Raw genomic sequence first — 18,588 nt, 5'->3', positions numbered from 1 at the left:
AATCTTCAGTAAACAGTAGTGTGAAACTTAAATAAGTGTTCTAAGTAGGTGTGAAGCGGGTGCTCCTTCTCGAAGACCAATTATCACATAATCGTTAATTACAAAGAATATTTAATTGTGAAGCGCACCAAGTGTCACCTAACGACGAACTCGCCGTTGTTATACCGATTAATCATGTGTGCCGGTACCATTCATGTAAAGAGATGAACAAGTCACTGCATTGATAATTATGTTCTTCATCAAAGCTACATCAATTATATACAGATGGAGGTGACCGCAGTCAACTGGCCACTCATAAATTATGATTTAAGGAAAAAGTATCAGTAGTTCCAATTAACATTGAATGTACCGTACAAAACAATGGTGTGAGCAATTGCTCAAGGTAACACACTGGCTAATCACCTAAACATGTGGAGATGCTTTGTTCTTTAGGATCAATATTTGTGATACAGGGAAAGGGAATGAAAAAGAATTGTTTTGTAAATGTGAACAATTGGAAATGTATAGAGAGAATGAGATAATGTTCATAAGGGATTCCATCTCAGAACACTACATGTAGGCCACATGTGGGATACCATATGGTGATCATCTGACTCAGATGTAACATCTTAGTGAAAATTCTTCATTAAGCCCTTTGGGGTCCAATGTTTCCAGGAAATGTATCCAATATTTCTCGCGTCTTGATAGGATCGACTGATAATCTCCTCCCCTGTGGGGACATTTCACCACTTCAAGAATTTGAAATTTGAGTTGAGCTATAGAGTGGTTGTTATCAAGAAAATGTCTTACCAATGGAGATTTGGTATTTTTACATCCGATTGTAGATTTGTGCTCCGTCCACCTTTCTTTGACGGGTCTGGTTGTTTGGCCGATGTACAACAGGCCACACGGGCATTTGATGGAATATATGACACCTGGTGTGAGACATGTTGCATAGTCCTTTAGTTTAATTTTCTTACCCGTCTGGGGATGATTGATAAAGTCACCTTTGATTACATTGTTACAATGAGAACAAGATAGACACGGAAAGGTGCCTTTCTTTTTTGTGGTTAAAAATTGTTGTTTCTCTTTGGGCGGTCTCTCTGCTTTCACCAATTTATCACGCAAGTTGCGGCCTCTCTTGAACGCCATCATTGGTGCTTTGGGAAACAATTTATGTAGTGTTGGGTCATTTTGAAGGATTCCCCAATGTTTCCTGATTGCCTTGCTTATTTGGAAGCTCTGACGTGAGAATTTGGAAACATACAAAAGTGGTGGTTCCTTCTCTTTATTTTTGACAGACAATAATTGTTCCTTGGTTTTAAGGTCAGACCTTTCCTTTGCCTCATTCAAAACTGACGATGGGTAACCTCTTGATTCAAACTTCTCAATCAATTTAGAGCACTCCATGTCAAATCCCGCTGGTTCTGATGTAATCCTCTTCAGCCTTAACATTTGGCTGTATGGAATACTTTTAAGCATTGCTCTCGGGTGAAAGCTCGTGAAGTGAAAGAGATTATTGGCATCTGTTGGTTTATGGTATATCGATGTGGATAGGGTATTATTCTTGATTTCTATGTTGACATCAAGGAAATGTAGTAGTGGTTTGCCAACGTCCATGGTGAATTTAATATTGGTATGCACTGAATTGAGGTATTCCAAAAATGATAGCAAATCTTCCTCTGGACCACACCATATGCCAAACACGTCATCAATATAACGCTTCCACATCAAGATGTATGCAGACCACCGAGGGTGATCTAACACAAATTGCTTCTCGAAACGATACATACATGTATTTGCATACACTGGGGCCATTGATGACCCCATGGACGTGCCTGTTGTTTGTAGAAAAAAAGTGTTCTGAAATCTGAAGTAACTGTTATGTAGTATTAAGTTGAGTAGTTCTAGGATAAATTCTGGGTTTCCACTGGAAGATGGAGAGTTAAGGAGCAACCATTCAACTGACTCGATGCCCTCTCTGTGAGGAATTGATGTATATAGACTGCAGACATCCATACTAAAAAGTATGCAGTCAGAGTGTAAGACTCTAACCTCATTAATACAATTTAGAAAGTCGGTGGTATCCCCTAAGGTATGTGGGGATACTTTGTATCAGGGGTTGTAATGAACGATCAATGTAGATAGCGAGCGGATCAAAGATGCTGTCTGTTCCAGCTACTATTGGTCTGAGTGGTGGAGAATCTCGGTTTTTATGAATCTTAGGAAGACCATACAAAACAGGTGTTATAGGATGTTGGTTAACAAGAAACTTGCTGGTTTTTTCACTGATCCATTCGTTTTCGAATGCTTCACTGATGGTTTTTCAATATCTACCTTAATCCTATGAATGGGATCGCCATCGAGTTTAGTGTAAGTAGAAGAGTCATTCAGAAGAATCATACATTTATTGGTGTAGTCAACGGTGTCCTTGACTGCAATGGCCCCACCTTTGTCTGCTGGTTTAATTGTGATACTCTCATCTCTGGCCAGTGCTTCAATGTGGTCTAGTTGAAAATTTCTAATATTATGGGGTGTGGTTCTATGATATTTAATCCTTTTGAGATCAGTAAGTACAGAGCACTTCCCAGTTCAAATTGTATTGCCAATCAAAAAATGTTGAAACTAAATTTCTGATTGTGTGTTTTTGTGTGATGATTCACAGATAACTCCAATAAGCATGTTCTAAAGAGATGTGTGTCAAATAGTATCTTGTTTAATTTGAATGGATAATTGTATCAAAGATTTTTATTCATTAGTATGTTTTATTTATTTTATTTATTTATTTATTGAACATTTGTATGGCGCCTATACAGCAGAACGTGTTTCCAGGTACCACAAGACAAAAAGGGGTGGGGGGCGGGGGGGGAAAAACAACAATAACAGTCCTATTAGGCCTCGTGACATGCAGGTCGTACAAGTGCAGTATCAAGAAGTGCAGGGGGGAGAGGGAAGATCAAGGATAGGGAGCGGGTGAAGGGAGAAATGATGAAGGGAGGGGGCCCATGTGGCTGGGCAAGTGCTAAAGAGGTTCCAAGGGGGGCAAGTACCAGAGGGGACCAGGGGGGCAGTAGTGCAAGGGAGGGGGTGGACCAGCCTAGGAAGGCTAGTCAGGTAAGGGTGCCGGAGGACAAATGCAGGGAGGAAGAGATGAGGGGGGAGACAGGACAAAGGAGGGCTTGACCCTGGTGAGACTCATAGGGGACACAGGCAACCAGTCGCAGTGGCAGGAGGAGACTAGTAGGGGAGGGGGAGAGGGAAGGAGGTGGAGAAAAGGAAGATCTTGAAAAGCTTCCATAACTTAAGGCGATCCGGTTCAAGTCCGAGAGGAGCAGGCAGGCCCTTCCAGAGGGAGGTGCCAGCCGAAGAGAGAGATTTACCCCCCACTATCTGCTTGGACAAACGTCTGATCTGCAGAGTTTTGCAGCTAGAAGATGGAAGGACTCTAGCCGGCAGGTATTTAGGGAGAGAGAGTTGGATGTAGCAAGGTCCCAGGCTCCATATTGTTTTGATAGTACTGCCCTACCGAGAGCACCCGCAAAGGACGTCCTTCCTATCTGAAGCACGCCTAGCGTGACCAGACATCCTTGTTTTGTCTGGACAGTCCCGGAATTGGGCCCTATGCCCGGCAGTTTTTATCATTTAAAAACCCTGTCCCAGTTTTGGAGAGTGCCAGTTCAGGTTTTTGTGGAAACGGAGGATGAGCAACAATTACAAAGTAAGTATACATTAACTACACACAGTATTTCGACATGGCAGGCTGGACTGGAACCACTGACCTTATAGGTACCAGGCACACACTCATTGTGCCACAGAGAGCAGTTTCTAAATGTATGAACAGCAAGGCTTGTAACATGTATCAAAGTGATAGCTCTTTTTATTATTAATAAGCGTATAGCCACAGTCAAAAGCGCGCAATTTATAGGAGCAGGAGTGGTGCAGTAAATACTGTGGGATGGAGGGGGGCTAGGGTGGAGGGAGGCAGTTTGAGAGGGGGTGCAGGGATGGAGGATGGGCTGTGAGGCGAGTAATCCCTGCATCCTCCTTCTTCTATGTTGTTGGTGGTCACCCTAAGCATGCCAAGACATCCATAGAAATTGCACAATCTGCTTGTGGCCTGATGCCAAATGCACCCTACTATCCCAGTGCTGAGAAAGCTACACAGGTGTCCCAATTCACCTCCTTCTTTCCTGATGCACTTCCACACCAGCACTGACATTCGCGCCGCAGGTGCTCAAAATGCACCAATCGCCGACCTGCAGAATGCACTTGTAACCCAGTACGGAGACCAGCACAGAGGTTTGACAATTCACCTATATCCCTTGAATTCACAGAGCTCGCCTCTAGCAAGGCTCCTCTTGCCTGATCTGCACTGCGCATGTCCATACCAGCATGGAAATATCCAAAGAGCACCCACACTGCACTGCTGCCCAGTGAAAGATCCCCAAAGCTCTCACAGTGCAGTATGATGACGTCCACAGAGCTCCAAAAATGCACATCTCTCCCTGGCGTGCAGTGCGCACCATTATATATGTAACGACCGAGACAGTCACAGCACTCTTTGCAATACTTGTGGCCAGTGCCTTAAGTGGCACTGCTAAATGAGCTGCGGCTCATCCGGGGGGCGTGGCCTAACGGCAGAGGGTCACCTGCTGACCTGTTAGGCCATGCCTCCTTGACGAGCCCCACTCAATGGGCTTCTGGCACCCCTGCCAGGCAGCCTTTTGTAGAGATCAGCAATTATCAGCACATCATTTATTTTCTATAGGCTTGCCTGGCAGGGGACAGCGCCTCGCCTATTCAGCCTTAATGGCGGCGCTGCCCCCGAGGGGCTGGAAGCGGAGGCCTTTTTCCTAACGACTGAAACTCTTGCAAATGCGCGGGAGCTTCAGGATTTAGAAAACAAGGCCTCTATTATAATTATTAATTATTTTCTGAAGCTGAAGGAGCAAGAGCATCAGGCTTTAGAAGAAAATCCCTATCATGTAGTGGCCAGGGCTGCCAGGGGAGACTAGTGAGCCCCGGCAGGGCCCCGAGCCTGCTGGGGCTCGGACCCGTCTGGCCCCGGCCCACTTAAAGCCCTGCTTGTGGCACGTGTTAATGAGGCTCAATCTGAAGCACCTCCTACATTCTGTCAGGTCATCAGTGGAAGGCACATGCTTCAGGGAGCTGTGTAACCTGCAGGCCCACAGGCCGAATTATAAATGGAGCGATTTGACCTTTCAATCTCACGTGTTAATACCCCTTCAAGGTAACTCAGCTTGAATGTGCTGTGCAAATTCCGCCGAATTCTTCGGCACTCTCCACCATATAGAAAAAGCACTGTGTAGAAAGCGATGGCGGAGAAGCCCGCAATGCTCATGTAGAGGGATTTTGGACAGCGTATGAAGAGAGCCTTAGATAAGCTGGTCAAATAGCGCCCTGGGTTGCTCACATGTTGCAGAGACATGTTCATTTTACGCAGCTTTTATACTGCCTCAGACGCCAGCACAGTGGGCGCCCAGCTCAAAGACTTCTCCAAAGTGAGGCCTAGTGTGTCCCTGCTGTGGGTCAGCGGAACTTGGACTGTGGGAGTGTCAAGAGGTAGAGTAGGCTGCAGTGGACGCTACGCAAAGGATTACACTTTTAAGCGCGTGCTAAATTAATTACAATATGTGTTTATTTGAACAGTAACAAGTGTACTGCCTTGACAGCCACTTTCAAGAGTCAGTCCTACTTTTATGTTAATTGCCCTATCCCGGTTATTTACTTTTTAGATCTGGTCACGCTATGCAGGTCCCACTTCCCAATATCCATAAAACAGCCCCAGCCCGATAGGTTCATAGGCCGCTTCACACCTGTTTTTATTAGGCCATGCAGGTCCTCAGATCCGGGAATAAAGTGTGCATGTGTGAGGCAGGCAGGTGACGTCTTGCATGTGTGCACGTCCGATGCCGCCATAGGGGGCTCTGGACAGGGGCCCACTCCCACGCTGCCCATGCAGGGCAAGAAGCGATTGACCAGGCAGAGTTAGTTCTGCCCTAGTGGGCGGTGGGGTGCGGGGTAGGATGCACTGTAATTACCCGGTGACTGCAGACTGACAAGTCACTAGGGTGTCTGACAACTACGATTGTGCCAGTGCCATGAATTACATATAATGGTTATGGGGGTGTCGGCAGTTGTGTGGAAGCCAAGACTTTGAGTCTCGTAACCCCTGACCCCGAAAGTCTACTGTCGTGTAGCCGACCAATAAGTGCTAGTTAATTCCTTCCCCACACAGCTGTGCCGAAATCTGCAGGTCATGGGTCCAAATCCCAGCAAGGTTCCACCAGGGCTTAATGTGTCTGCTGCAAAGATCCACGTGAAGGCGGCAGACGGCCGGCTCTAATCGTGGTAATGCCCCGGGCCGCATTAAATGCGGGACGATGGAGGGTCTGGGAGTTTAGGCGCGGGGTGGGGGAAAACGGCGCGAAAGCGTAGGGAGGGGCGTCCGAACGGCGCCACAAGAATCAAAAGCCCAGGAAAGGGCAGGAAGCAGCACCTGGGAAGGTGCGAAATATAACAGTAAGGGGTGAGGAGGGTAACCCGGCCGCCCCCAAGAAGGAACAAAAGCCTGGGGGTGTATAAGTAAGCCAGGAAAAGGAGAGGCGGCACAAACCAGGTAAGAGCTCACCTCTCTCGGGTAAGCTCTTAGTGCCTGGATAAGGGGAAGGAAAAACGTTTGCTCTTGCGGGCTCACTGTTTTAAGCCCCCCTTTTAAACATACAGGCAAAAACGTTTGCTCTTGCAGGCTCACTGTTTAAGTCCCCGCTTAACATACAGGAAAAAACGTTTGCTCTTGCGGGCTCACTGTTCCTCGCTTGAACATGCAGGCATCGTTTCAACTACCGTGTCGGAGAGCGGGCTCGACCAGCCTGGCGGGTCCGCGAGAAGAAGACCACTGGCGCAGCAAGTTCCATGAGGAGGCGCGAAGCAGCAAAGTTAAAGGAAGATCGTGTTTTCAAGGAAGTCAAGGAAGTCTCTGAGGAGGTCAGCCCTGCAGAAAGAAGGAAGTCAGACAAGAAGGAGGGCGGAAGAAAAGGAAAGAAGGGCCCAGGATTTCAGTGAACGGGCAACCAGGCAAGACACTCACCTCGTTCGGGTAAGTGTTTTGGGACCTGGACAAGGGAAAAGGAACCGGTTTGGAAACGCCAGCTGAGGAAGGAAGCATAACCCGGATAGATGTCGCCCAACGCAGCAGAAAGCAGTAGGTGCGTTTTCTTTGTTCGGGTCCTCCCTGGGTGACGGTTCCCGAGCAAGAAGATGTGCTACAACAGAAGAGGAAGGGTTCCGGTTGTCTCGGGGTTCCAGCTAGAGGCAAAAAAGTGGCAGCCAGTCAGGTAAAGGAGCAGAGTAATGCGAGGGATGAAAGCGGGACTTCAGCGCTGGGGGCTGCGGTAGCCTCATGTAAAGGGAGTAGGGGAGCACGTTGAGGATTTAATTCACGCCACTGGCCCTGGGTAACACCCACCCCCCCTCTGATTGCCTCGCCTGGGGGGTTGTATGGGGGATTTCATAGTCGCGTGCGCAAGGACCACTGTAGGGTCACAGCTACGAGAGAGGAAAGCGGGGCTTCAGCGCTGAGGGCTGCGGTAGCCTCGTGTAAAGGGAAATGTCGAGCAGTAGGTGAGCACTTTGGGGATTTAATTCACGCCACTGGCCCTGGGTAACACCCACCCTCCCGCTGCTTGCCTCGCCTGGGGGGTTGCATGGGGGATTTCATAGTCGGTGCGCAAGGACCACTGTAGGGTCGCAGCTACGAACTACAAAGGGGGTGTGGAGATAGGCTCTCCAGCGGCTGCGCAACAAAGAAGTCAATGCTTGTATGGGCGGCTATGTGGCAGATGTAGTAGAAAAGCACACGGCATTGGTGGCTTCCAATGTTGAAGTAAAAAGGTAAACCTGCTCTTACTATGAGCGCCTGGAGTTTCTCTAATCTCTGGTGATCAGAAAAGCGTGTGCGTATATTGCCAGTCTGGGTGCACTAGGGGGATTATTTACTGAGCATTTCGCATACGTGGGGGTGTAATCATTCTTTGTCAGTCAAAAAAACTGTGAACACTTCACGAGAGATTTTAGAACCAGTATTGTTAAATGATAGCATGTGGGCCAGCGGGGTGAACAAGGGTGCCCACGGTGACCACCCTCCGGTAACGCGGCTTGGCACGGTGTATCAGGGTGCCGCTCCGCACGCAATGATGTGGAAATAAGTGAGGCAAGGAGAAAAGAAAATTGCCGAGGTAAGAACAAAGAAGGCAAAAGGAAGGCAGCAGTTGGGCCGAGAAAGCAGAAAAAGTGTCTCGTAGCCGAAACTGGGCGTCCTACGGAAGAAGGACAGGGCAAAGGAGAATGTCACCTTTGCTGAGTAAGGAGCCCGGCGGCAGGAGAGAAGAAAAATTGGAAGTAAATTGTAAAGAGGTTAAGTTCAGGCATCACTGGTATGGGTAAGTCGCCCAGTACCAAGGACAGGAAGAGGAGAAAGCCAAATGAATACAAGGAGGAAGGGGCTTCCACAATCGAGGGAGAGAGCAGCGAGGAGGAAGAGAGGGACCCCTTGGAAGCATGGATAAAATGGGAAGGGTGACTAGGTAAGGAGAGAGAAAAGGGCTCTGGTCTAGAAGGGATAGACAAGAGTGCAGGGGCAGGTCCAATTCCACAAACCAAGGTAGAGAGCAGGAAGGAGGAACAGTGGGACTCCTTGGAAGCATGGGTAAAATGGTAAGGAGTAATAGGTAAGGAGAGTGAGAAGGGCTTTGGCATAGAAGGGGTTAGGCAAGAGTGCAGGGGCAGGTCCTTTTCCACTAGGTGACCCAGGGGACCTGGGACACAGCCCACAAGGGGCACCGACAGTATTACAAAAATACCCAGAGGATGGAGTGGCATTGTTAACTTGGCAACAAGGGGTCTTGAAGGTATACAACGCATTGGGGGGGATGCATGAAAGGAATACGCAAAAACAGGTACAACAACAGGGGAGACGATAATAACGACAAGGAATCGCTTAAGGTCAGGGGAACAGAACTTTTGAGGCAGTCAATAGGGGACACAGAGAGGACGGCAGAGTAGCAAAGTAACATACCACCAACGGCTCAAGGGGGTAGCACAGGAGATATCGGGAAAACATAGCTGGGAGCATGGAGCATAAGCAGAAGGGCAGAAAAAGGGGAATTCCAAAGTGGTCAATAAGAGCAGTTATATGGCAGTCGCATATCAACCACGAGGAAAAGATGGCTCAGGGGCAATAGTTGGCAACCGTAGGGCAGAGAACGGCCACACCAGGGAAGGCATGGGTTCCGCGAATAAACATCGGGAATAATGGAAAGGCTAGCCATAAGGCTGGAATAGAAAAAGAAAAATATGGCCACGGGTATGGCAGGAAAATAACGCCCATACCGGGAAAGGCATGGTTCCACGAATAAGCACCGGAAATAATGAAAAGGTTAGCCATAAGGCTGGAATAGAAAGGAAAAAATATGGCCACGTGTATGGCAGGAAAATAATGCCCATACCGGAAACAGCATGGGTTCCACGAATAAACACCGGAAATAAAGAAAAAGAAAAATATGGCCACGTGTATGGCAGGTAAATAGCTGGAAAGGAAAGCACAGTTGGCCACAAGGCCGACTCAAAAGAAGTGGGAGAAGAACGGGTAAAGGGAAGGGTCATTGACAAACTGACCAGGAACGCCCTAACGTACAAAACGGGTAAGCAGTTCGAAAAGCATGTAAAATATGTGTTGGTGGAAACAGGTGGAAAAGAGGTGGAACAAATGTCAAGGAAAAAATGTATGAATTTCTCGAAGGGGCATTTTTCAAAGGGAAAAAGAAAAGCTGGGCGGCAGCACACCTAGCGGCGGTGGCATATACCACAAAAGTGGCGGGCATACCGGACCCAACCGACAGCGCTAGAATAAAATATGCTATGAGAGGATGGGCGAAATTAGAGGGGAAGAAACCAAATAACAGAAGGCCGGTACATTTTGGGAAGTTGATAATTCGGTTAAAAGTGTTACGAGATACATGCAGCAGCACGTACGAAACCGCGCTGTTCAGGGCAGCATTTGCACTGGCATACTATGGGGCTTTCAGGGTAGGGGAACTGGTGGCTAGTAATACGGTGGCAGGAGACTGCCTGGCAAGGAAGGATATTAGTATGGGAAACAAGGGGATGTCCATAATGCTAAAGAAATCTAAAACAGACCAAACGGGGAAGGGGAGAGCAATAGACCTCAATTGCATCAGAGAGAAGGACCACTGTCCCAGATGCATCACCCAAGAATTCCCAGATCTCCAACCAGAGGTCGACGGGCAGCTATTAATACATAGGGACGGCAGCGCACTCAGCAGGTACCAGTTTCAGGCGGTATTTAAACAGGCAGTGGCAAAAGCAGGATGGGATCCAGCCGAATTTGGAACACACTCTTTCAGGATAAGGGCAGCAACCTCTGCATGGGCGGGGGGCCTGGGAGCAAAGGGTGTGAAAAGAATTGGGGGATGGAAGTAGCAATGTTTTAAAAAATACACAAGGGAGGAACTGATATAAACACTCATCTTCCCCATTTTTCATAGAGGCTGGGCCCTACAAATCGGCATGGATAGTGGGGCACTCTTTCGTGACCCGGGCCGGCAGGTGGCTGGAAGGAGTGAAGCAAGGACTACATTTCAAAAACACGATTACATCCCGGTGGGGCCTCCCGGGTATGCACTGGGAGGACATCCACGACAGGCTGTCGGACCTGATAGGTTTCAGGGACCCTCCCTGAGTACCTGGTTATCGATCTCGGAGGGAACGACCTGGTGAGCACAAATAGGGGGAAAAATTACAGAGGAACATTTGGGAGTCGCTGCATAGCATAGCCCGCAGTTGGTGGAAAACCGAGATTTTCATGTCAGAAATAATACGAAGAAGGGTCTGGTATGGGGCGCGGAAGAGGCACGCAATCGAAATAGCCAGAATGAAACTAAATAAATCAGTAGAAAAGTATTGCAAGAGCACAGGGCTGCACTTCATAAAACATGGTCTACACCGGAACAATCAGTACATGTTTCACCAGGATGGGGTACACCTATCAAGGAAGGGGATGGGGTTTTTTTCCGACAACATTTTTAGGGCACTCCAAGAACGGGGTTGTAGGTAGGGTGCTTTTGGAGGGGGCCTGAACGGGCGTGACGAACACCCGCTCAGGTGTGGCGGCATGTGCCCAGGAATGAAGGCTCAGGGATAACAAGGACTCAGGAGGAGCCCAAAAGCATATGGCAGTGTATTGATTTTTGTTGCGTTGTATTTTCTGTAAGAAAATAAAATGCCTATGGCCTACAACTTTTCCATAAACATAATTGGTCTGTGATTTATTATTTAGGTAGGGATCTGGTAAGAGGAGCAAAGCGAGCCCACACTACTCAGCCTAAGCAGCTCAGGGATTACGGTGCCTGCTGCGGAGACCAAGGGCGAGGCTTCCTGCAGTGCTAGCTCCAACTCTCACCCTGTCAATGTCGACAAAGTGTGTGCCTGTGACTGGGTCCCCCTTAACTGTTGCCAAAACCCCGACAACATGCATATGATACTTCGTAACTCGAGTTAAACTCGGAAAATCTGTGTGCAAACCCCCTGTAAACCATTCCTGCACCCTGCTTCACTGCGTACGTGCACCCCTAAGTTAGATCGGAACACCGGTTGCGTACACGCACCCCTAAAGCCGACATGCAAACCCACCTACACGCTGCGATTCCTATGTGCAAGTGTCTTTACCCCTGCCTTTGGGTGACATAGAGGTTGAGGGGATTTGCGTGGCCATTTCTATGCCGAGAGGCTGCGCGGGTGGTTCCATGCATATGTGTCGTTTAGAGCAATTGTGGGCACGCGAGGGACTGCCTGAGGGCCATCCATCTTAATGCCCACTTTTTCGCATGTTCCGCCCCATTTCCTGTGTTCCACCCCTTCCCAGGCCTCTGCGCAAGTCACGCCCACGCTCTGCATGGTGTCTCATGCAAGGCGCTCGACGGTTCGCTGAGCATGCACGAACTGCACGCAAGTCCTGGAAAAGTCCTGCACATTCGATTCCATGAATCGACAAACAGGATTTCGTCAGTTTGGTGCGCACATTCCCTATTTCCCGCACAAATAATTCCATGAATCAGGCCCACAGTCTGTTGGTGTTTGGCTATGAGCCCAGCCATTTCCTGCCCATGGCCATTCTAACCCCTGTGGTCCTTCCCTCCTATTCCTGTGTCTGCCCGACCAAAGCACCTCCTGCTGGGAACTGTTTCAGATCGCTTCAGTCAAGCCTTCCCATCAAGCTTTGCATTCAAAGTGCCTGCTTGTGTTTGTTTAAAGTAGTCTTCTGAGAGTTCATGACTTAATTAGAGTTGTATGCCTCTCGATTTATGACCAATCTGCGTGTCCTTCACTGAAGCCCTGTTAAAAGTCAGCATTGGCAAAGCCACTGAAGTCATGTTTAAAACAAACATTTTTGGCTTGTGCATACATTCTAAGCTTTTGCCAGGCACTGCGATTAGATGCCCAGGCACTCGCACCCTCGCACCTGTTACTTACAATGGGTAGTTAGTACAATTATGGCTGTGCCTGGCAAGTGCCGTTCCCATGCCTACACAAAAGACCAAACTGTTGGCATTGCCAATGCTTGTTTTTCCTCCTGCAAGTCTCTCTCTTCCTCTGTAGTAATTTCCCCCAGTATTTAGTTTTCAAGCCCTGTCTCCACCTGACGTCTCTCTCTTTCAACTACAGTCTCGCACTGTACGTTGCCGTGTACGTGTCACCCTGCAAGAAACTGCCTGGGGGCAAACCTGGAGCAGAAAAATCCAAGCTTGCAGATAACTACCCCAAAGGAAATCCCTGCAAATACATGTGAACAATGCACTGAGAGGAATAAAGGTGGGCTGTCCTTATGTTGTCATGATTTCCAAGACAGGCGACCTTTTGGCAATGATCATGTCAATTACAAAGTTGTCTTTTTACACAAACCTCTAGTCCAGGGGTTTGTAGTCTTTGGCTCTCCAGATGTTTTGGAGTACACCTCCCATCGGCCCTATATCTAGCATGTTGAAAGGCAAGGGGTCATGGAGGTCGCAGTCCAAAACACCTGGAGAGGCGCAGGTTGCATGCTCCAGCTACTGGTACCATCACTGAACTTACTGAGGCATGCACTCTGGGCACCTTATATTGGAGGGAATGGTCCTTTAAAGAAAAACCTTTGGCGATCAGCCAGTGGGAGAAAGCGCATTCCCAAGAGATGTGTTTGGGGCTGTTCGATCCCCCCTTTGCTTTTTCCTGTTACTGGTCATATGTGATGACTTTAAGATTTTCTGCTGGGGTTCCAGTATAAAGGTGTGAACTTTGACCCAACCAGAAGTGACTTTAGTGTAAATGACATCACAGTAAAGGGAAAGGGACCAACTGCCCCAAACCGGTTACATTGAGGTTGCAGAGGCACTAGAAGGAGGGGGTGGAGACAGGTACACAGACATTGAAGGCACCCCTATTTCATGCCCCATAATGCTTCCTCCCACTATTAACTGCCAATCCTAAGCATCACAATATTCCAATGGACTGGGTAATGAGCACCTCTCCACCCAAAGTGCTGCTCATATACACCCACTATCCACAATTCTGGTTTCAGATTTTCTGCAGCCCTGCCTCTTTAGCTCATGCCTTTCTTTATTATAGTGCTGCACTTCTAGTTGTATTTACACATTCAAAATGCAGGACTACAAGTACCAAGATGCAAAGTGATGGAAGCCTAAAAGCCGGCACTGGCTGAGCACCTCTCCTCTCACAATCTCCCAGTTATTGCCTTGTGATAGTCGCGTGCTCTTGTGTGCTACAGAAATGCAGCTTGTTGTTGACCTGCTGTCTTCAGCAAAGCGTGCATAGAAAAAAAGCAAGATCAGGAGAAAAAAGTAACCCCCATCACAATTTAAGGCACGACTGTCAGCCTAGCACGTATTCTCCTGAAAACGGGTCTGAAGCCGCCAGCTTTCCCTCTGCAAACACAAAAAGGCAACCAGTGCAACAAAAAGAACACCTTGCATTCCAAAGCGAGGTGGGGCTCCCCATCGCTGTGTGATTTTCAGCCCTTCACTTTTCTTGATCTGGCTAGAACGGATGTTTACTGAGTGCTATCACCAGATCTGAAAGGGCGTCCACAAACCCCACTTGTAGCCTCTTGCTGAAATAATCTGTGAGAACAATGGCAAATCGCACACCCACTGGGAGACTCCCAATGGGGTCTATCAAGTCCAAGCCTAGCATGTGCCACACAGGACAGTGGAGTGGGAATCATCTGCGGTGTCCTAACCTTTAGGCCCTTCTCACTGCTGGTCCTGACTCTGCACATAATGGGCCTCATTACGAGCATGGCGGTAGCCGTGCCTGTATGGCAGGCATGGCTACTGCCATGCTCGCTACCGGCACCGCCTCCCGCGATTGGACAATAACAGGCCCATTAGGAGATGAAGGGACCGGTAATTGTCAATTTTCTTGAGGCGGTAATGCCGGGCTCCCGATCCCCATTCTGCCCCATAGGGCACAATGTGGGTGGGGAGCATGGTTGCACCGGCACCGTTGATAACGGTCCAGTGCAATCACAAGTTCTGCTCGCGGATGCCTGCGGCGGCCCGGTATGAATGGTGCCGGTGTCTTACCAGCACTGTTCATACCGTGGCCGCCACTGTTATAATGAGGCCCAATGTCTCTATTTAGCAAACTCCTGATGCTATCAGAATTACCGATGGTAAAGCATCTTGCTTCTATAAGAATGCAAAAGATATTCAATATCCCAAGACTTGTACTTTGCGACAACGATAGGGAGCCAGTGATGATATAAGATGATGAGGTCAAGCGCCTGATGTTGCATGGTTATACATTTGTCCTGATGAAGTCCACATCATCAGTGGCGCAACGAGGAATTAAGCTGTGGGGAGGCAGCGGTGGAGTCACAGTGGCGATGCACTATATTGGATCTACTCAGCGTCAAGGCAGCTTGAAGAAGCAGGTACACGCTTTAAAATCCGTAGAGTGCCGAAGCAGCACTACGGATCCTGTAGCAGCTTGAAGTGAGTTGAGCACAGTTGAGCCATCTCAAAAAAGTCGTGAGGCAGTAAAGAGGGTTCCAAGCTGCGTTTGTGTTGCTGAGAAGCTCACTCCTGGCGCCCATGGACAAGGTGAGTCCTTACTTATGCACTTCCACTCCGGGACGTTTGTCTGGCACCTGCAGCTCCAGTGAGGAGGCTCCTGGTTCCAGTGTATGGGCAGGAGAGAGGTCTTAGTCCACAGTAGTGTCACCCCCAATGTTACCTGGGGATAGTTAGGGGGCAAAGCTTTCTTCTGTCTTGGAGCTCTCTGTCGTCCCTTCTATTGCAGAAGACTTTGGAATAGACTGTGTACCCAACAGATTTTTAGCGAATCCTTCTTTTTATTTGGAGAGTAGTCTCGGGAGGATAGCTCAGGGGCGACATGCTTGCCTTGAAAGCAAGACGACATGCAGCAACACAGGTTCGATGCCTGGGTCCGTGCTTAGAAACCTCTGGGTATTAAGTGTGTTATAAATAACCAATCATACCATATTATATCAAAGATAAATCAAATAAGATAAGGGTTTCCTTCCATAATAAAGGCAAAATATTGACAACAGAATGGTCCGAAGCAGGCCTTTTTTTATGAGGGGTCCAATCCAGGCTGCTGTACCAAGTCTCATTCGCCTTCTGACATCATACCAGTGTCTTTTGTCTGAAGGAAGTGGGGAGGGCAGGAAGTCATAGAGAGCCCTGTCAGAAACCAAGATAGTGGAACCCATCCGTTGGCCTTACCTCACCACTGGCCCCTAAAACCCCTGCCCCCTTCCTATTTCTGCTAACTTCAAATGACTACAGTGATCAGCACCTTGGTGTGAGTGTGGCTTTGTTATGTCAAGACTGCCTTTGAAAACATGTTCCCAGTGGACCTCCTGAGGAGGGTTCATATGCCCTGGGAGGAAGGTGATGCCTCCCTCCGGGGGATGAAAGAAGCAGCTTCCTGTGCATTGTCCCACATGGCTATTGTGCAAACACCAAGCCAGATGGCTAATACACATGAGACCTGTCATCACCGAAGCATGTAATCACTGAAGCACGACTCACCTAGCTGACACTACTATGATATCCAAATGCAGTGGCTGTATAATTGTGTGACCCAGTACCCACCTTGCCATAACCAGGCATGACTTAATAGTTGAACATGTCACTAAGCTAACTAGAGTACCCAATCACTATGTTTTGAGTCAAAGGTGCAGGCAAATCAGCCTCTGCCGGTTGGAACTTTGTGTTCCAGCAGCTGCCTGGAATACACATGTGACCTTTGAACCTGTACTACTGCCACTGTAGAGCTGGTTCTGTGGATGTCAAGACAATGTTTCAGCAAACTTACATGAGTGCACTCTGATTTTGGCATGGAGCATTATGAAAGGGGGCCTGATTAGTAGATCTCCCTTTCATAAACAGAATTACCTGCATCATTTTATTTCTATTAAAAGAATCAAAATTGTTAAGTCTGGTTATACATCCTCAAAAGTTGGCATCCCGGGACATGGCCTAACTAGATGTTAAAAGTATTATGCAACACGTCATGCATGAAGTGCTTACCTCTGAGCCTATGTACCGATGTATATTTGCAACTGGTATTCCGACCTCCCAGCCCGGCTACAGGTCTTTAATAAATTGCTTGGCCCAGTGTAAGATCTTGAGAAAATGGCCAGGGAGCACCCCATTATCCCAAGGATCAAAGACATGCCAAGATTGACCTCTTTTTACCCATATTTAGGGTAAACCAGTTGTTAAATGTGCCCTTTGTTCCTTCTGTCACCCAACAAGCAGAGAGATTGGCCCGTCATCTTTCTCCCTTTTATTTGGCAAAGACAAAATGCTCTTGTTCTTGTATCCATTAAAGGGAGTGCGGCGTCAAACTCGTACAGTGGGACAACGTGGATTCAAATGCACCTCTCTTGGGACACACCACTGACCTATGAAAATAAACAGTATACATATTAAGAGTGGCAACTGGTGAATGTTTAAGCGGCGCCGCGTATGTAAATGTTTTCCCTAAAATTAGAGCAATCAACAGAAGGGAGCAAGCATGAAACAACTCAGGGAGGTTGGAGGGTGTCCCTCCACAAGATTATGTTTTAAATAATAGGTTAATGTAGTGCATTTTACAGTGCACAGTTTAGGAGAAGTTGGAGAGAAAGTTATAGGATTTGCAAACATTAAGGGGCAGATTCATGGAAGTATTTGCAGGGGAATCAAGTGCCAAACCGTGAGCAAGTCTCCGTTCGGCGATTCATTGAATTGAATGTGCAGGACTTCTTCTGGACTTGCGCAGAGTTCACGCAGGCTCTGCACGTCTCTGCGAGCCGTCGAGCGCCTTGCACGAGACACCATGCAGAGCGTGGGCGTGGCTTGCGCAGAGGGCTGGGAAGGGGGCGGGACACCAAAAATGGGGAAGAACTTGCGAAAAAGTGGGTGTTCCGATGGACAGCCTGCAGCCAGCCCCTCGCACGCCGAAAATTGCACGGAATGGTACTTATTCATGGATTCGATCGTGCAACTTCTCGGCTGGGAAATGGCCATGCAGGTCCTTCATACTATCAGCCACCCGAAGGCAGGCATGAGTACACTTGCACATAGGAATCGCAGCGTTGAGGTGGGTTTGCATGTCGGATTTTGGGGTGCGTGTACGCAACCAGGGTTCTGATCCAATTTAGGGATACGCGTACGCAGTGTAGCGGGTTGCAGGAACGGTTTACAGGGGTACACACATAGATTTTTCGAGATTTCAACCGAGTTATGATTTTTCATATGCATGTTGTTGGGGGTGCCAGAAACAGTTACTGGGGACCCTGCGCAGGGTCCTGTGATGCATGGCCTGCTTGCGGGGGACCCCACACACTGTTTGAAGGGTGCGTGTATTGTATGTGCAAAGGTAGCTGTTCTGGCTGTTTATGCTTTGCGTGTGGGCTAGTCAGGGGCATTTCGGCCGTGCCTTTCGATTATGGTTACTTTGCGCAGTTAATTCCATGAATACGCGGTGCATGCATTTTTCATTGTGAGTGCAGGCGCACACAGTGTTCTTCTCAGCGCGCGCCCCTTGCAGGATTTCTGCGCACATTTCCATGAATCGGGCCCTAAGGGAAAAACCGAAATATTGCAATGCTTCAGATGCCAGACGACCAACAGTAAACCGAAGCCCTTCACTGCAGCAAATTATGGAAGTGTCCTGAAAAAAGTGTGTCCCCCTTGGGGAAAATGTATGCACAGTACACAAATAAATATACCACACGAAAGCTGAACCAGCACCTGGTACAATTGCCACTACCACACTGGGAAAAAAGTCAATTACTAAATTACATGCAAACAGAAACACAATGATATCGAAGGGTTTGGAAGGGCTGTATATGAACGCAGCTATAATTTACTTTTGCGGTGTATGCTTACAATTATACATATTCATGCAAGTTAATATTCAGAAGCACTTTTTTAAGCAGTGGTGCACAATTCCGGTGTGGCTCCTGAAGAAGGCGAGCTGGCGATCTAAACATCTTTG

General features: G+C 48.1%; 2 long non-coding RNA genes across 2 annotated transcripts in view; one reads left to right on the top strand and one right to left on the bottom strand.

Moving 5' to 3' along the window:
* LOC138452805 (uncharacterized) overlaps nucleotides 1-18,588 on the bottom strand; it is a 111,468-nt gene that overhangs the window by 74,323 nt on the left and 18,557 nt on the right. The window lies entirely within an intron of this gene.
* LOC138452803 (uncharacterized) overlaps nucleotides 1-18,588 on the top strand; it is a 44,279-nt gene that overhangs the window by 22,501 nt on the left and 3,190 nt on the right. The gene's annotated exons all lie outside the window — the stretch shown is intronic.

The sequence above is a fragment of the Ambystoma mexicanum genome, chromosome 1p (assembly GCF_040938575.1).
Source record: "Ambystoma mexicanum isolate Mex_15411 chromosome 1p, UKY_AmexF1_1, whole genome shotgun sequence".
In the NCBI taxonomy this organism is placed as follows: Eukaryota; Metazoa; Chordata; class Amphibia; order Caudata; family Ambystomatidae; genus Ambystoma; species Ambystoma mexicanum.
Note: the sequence above shows the minus strand (reverse complement) of the source record. Positions and strands in the feature narration are given on the sequence as shown.